Raw genomic sequence first — 3538 nt, 5'->3', positions numbered from 1 at the left:
CGGGCAGGGGCGGTTCCAGGGCGTTCTTGGGTCTGGCACACGGGCTGGAGGACCTGCTCCAGTTCCAGCCCCAGGGCTGCGCTGCCCCCTGCTCCGGGCTCGTTCCCGGGCTGGATTTGTGCACATGGATCATACGGGTGTCGCTGGTGGGCTGCTTGCGGAGGCGGGCTGGGGCTAGTGACCAGATCACGATCAGCACTTGTTCCCTGCCCCTGTGGGTTAGCTGCAGAGCTGGGTCTGCCGTGTGTGCCAGCTGGATGCTGAAACCCCCCCGTCTAGTGGTGAACGCCGCGTGTTTTACTAGCCCAAGCCCTGAGCTGGAAAATCATTCTCTTTGGAATAAAAGCACGGAGCTTGACACCTGGGTAGCCAGATAGCTGCTTTTCAGAGACGTTTGCTTGTGTGTCGCGAGGGGCTTTACCCTGTGAGTATGAAAACGTGCCTCGCACAGACAGATCTGTCGTCGTGAGCAAAGGCGTCCTGGCCAGACTTCAGTCTTTTCTAAAAAAATACTTTATTTTTAACTGTGATGGGTACGTAGCACGTGTGAAATTTTCTTAACTGTATGGAGAGGTGGCGTGGGGCAGGGAGTGAGGTGAACAGGATGTTTTCCCTGTTGGAGTCGGTCTGTTCCGCTGGATCAGCGTCCGACGGTGACGTACCCGCCGCACAGGTTATCCAGGTGTGCCCAGAGAAAACGTGTTTTCGTTTTTGCTCTTAGGGCACAGTGAGGATTTGGTTTGCTGGAATAGCAGATGCGGCAGTTGCGGTGCAGAGCGCAGGACGGGATCCCTGGGAGCATCCTGGGGTTGTGGGCTGTGGTGTGCTGCTGGCATAGCTGGGATTTCTTTCAGCTGCAGTTCCTGGGTAAGCAGGTGCTTTCACAGCACAGTACTGTTGTTCTGGAAGTCTTCTCGCTCACTCCTTGTAATTTAATATAAATAATTTAAAGTTGCATTGCGCTGGGAGGAAAAATCTCCCTTCTGCCTCAGTCACGCTGCTTGCTCTTGGGTATGAGTCCCGCTGGCAGCCAGGAGCGGTTTTGGGTTCCTCAACAGAGACACATTAACGTCTTAACTTGCAGAGGATTGGTGCTAGAGGTTTTCTGAAAATCAGGTTCTCTTCGGGCATTCTGTAAACACCCAAAACCAATACTATGAAAAATCGTTGGTTTACTGTAACATCAGCGCAGCTTCTGCCAGCAGCTGGGCTTTGGTCCCACCAGATTCCAGGTGCTGGCAATAGTTCTCTTCCATCGGCTCTCGTTCACGGTCTCGCCGGTGGTGCTTGCAGTTCCCCCACGCTGCGGTTGTGACCAGGTCTGTGCAGGATCGGCAGAGGAGGGGGCAGCGTCCGCAGCAGGCACGATGCGACCGTGCTTCTGGCTCCATGCATTTCAGCCCCCGTGCTGGCAGATAAGTGATCTTTGCGTTAGGTTATGTCACAGACGGGTCACCTCCTATCCCTGGTGAGCTGTACCCACCTGGTGTGTAGGTGAAGCCCTGGTTTGGGAGCAGGAACGTCCCCCTGCAGAGTGGAGCGGAACAGCTGGCAGCAGGAACGTCCGCAGACGTTGCAGAGATACGCAAGGACGCGTCTGTCCGTGCCTCGTGCTGCAGAGCTCGTCACTCGTTAGCCTTTGGCTTGGAGTCTGTCCAGCCAAATGAAAGCTTTCCTGATCTGTTAAACATGGCCAGGAGGCAGATCTCAAACCCCAGGTTAGTTACCGAGGGGCTCATTATCCGAGTTTATTAATTTGATCATTTGTGTCCATTGCGTTTGTGATGAGACCTTTTACAGATGATAAATAGATGGGTAGGAACGCACAAGCTCTCTTGTTTTTGTGCCAGTGAGTGATTCCCCTGCATTTGGGGTTGAACCCCGCAGTGACACCCCATCGCTCCTGCACCAGCCTGCGAGCCGCCCTGGAACGTGTTCTGCCCCCGGGTGTGCTGGAGTTCGCAGTTCAGGGCAGCTCCAGGCTCGCGTGATGGTTTCCTTGCCTGGAAGGACTCTTACCCAGGGTTGGAGCAGGATTTGTTGTCCACTGAAAACAGATTTGCTTTTGTTAAAAAAAAATACCCTCAGCTTGCTTAGGTACTTGGTCAGAAAGCAAAGACTACCCAGAGGTCCCGTCCAGCACTGTCCCGGCTCGTTTGCCTGCAGCGTTCTGTCCGTATCCATCGGGTATGTATCATTGGGGTTGGAAAATGCGTACGGGTGAGTGTGTGTATAGGTCTGTATTTGCTGTCTGTACTGTGCCCCCACGGCTGGATATTGTGAACATCCTGGTGAAGCAGCCCGGGGAGCACAGCGAGCCTTTTCTGCACCGCTCCATCCTCAGTAGTGAGGCATCGGCAAACAGTCGTCGTACAAGCCCAACACTGGCGAGGCGTACCTTGGGGAGAAGGTTCTGCCAGAACTTTCTGTTGATGGGGTTGATGGGGTGGATTGCAGGAGAGCAGCAGCTCGTCCGGGGATCCCGCTGCTGCTGCTGGGAGAGGAGGGGGCTTTTCCTGCACAGTTAGCAGGGAAAAAGTGATCGGCTCAGCCAACACTAAATCATTCCTGAATTGTAGCACATTAGGCTCTGTCTGGTTGGAAAAAATAACGCTGCCGTGGATCGTAAAGGAGTCCTGCCGTCCTCCCATCGGATGCTGTTTCAGGCAGCGTGCTGCTGTGGTCAGCGTGGGGGGAGCGTGGTTGTTGGGCTTGCCGTCAGAAAAACCCTCTGCTGCAGAAAAATCGCGTGTAGCTGGTTTGGAGCCGTGGAGAGGGGATCCCGTTGCAGATAAAGACTGAAGTGGTTTGTGATAATTATTTCTGTTGCTCACTACGGGCTTCTGAGGCTGGGTGCAGGGACCACAGCACGCCGGGGGGTACGTACCCTCTGCACACCGGGGAGATGTGGCGTTGGGGTGGGATTCTCTGCTGTCCCAGGAAGGTGAGGTCCTCCCTAAAGCCGTGTCCGCATCACAGCGCGTGAGCCAGTCCTTGGGAGGAAAGCAGTCGAGGAGCGTGATACTCTGCAGTTTGACCAGGCTTCTAGCAGAGCTTTCCCACGCACAGATCAACTTCTTGCTGCTTCTCTCGAGTCGTCGCAGTCAGAGCGGCCAAAGTCCCAGTTACCCGTCCGGGTAACGCGCCCTCGGCAAAGCCTGGTGGAAATCGTGTGGGTGTCCCCAGGCTTTGCTGCCCTCACTGCTTTCCGGAGAGCTGCAGCTGGCAGGGAGAATGGAAAACCAGTGGGTGCACAAAGGAAAAAAACAAAACAAACCTGAACCCACATCTATTAAAAGCGTCGGGCATGCCAAGCTGCCAGCAGAAGGGCTGTGGGTCGGGTGCCGTGCGCGGGGTGGATGAGCGCTCAGGGGCATTCCTACATAACAGCTCTAAAGGAAAAAATTCAAATGGCTTTATTGTTGTCTGCTGGCATCTCAACATCATTTTCCCAAGCATTAGCCAGGGAGCTGCGATGGAAATCCGTATTTATCAGAGCAGGTCCCGCTGCCGGTCACTAGGGGTTTACACCAGGGTG

The sequence above is a fragment of the Pterocles gutturalis genome, unplaced genomic scaffold (assembly GCF_000699245.1).
Source record: "Pterocles gutturalis isolate BGI_N339 unplaced genomic scaffold, ASM69924v1 scaffold5975, whole genome shotgun sequence".
NCBI classification, from domain to species: domain Eukaryota; kingdom Metazoa; phylum Chordata; class Aves; order Pterocliformes; family Pteroclidae; genus Pterocles; species Pterocles gutturalis.
This window is presented reverse-complemented; position numbering follows the sequence as displayed.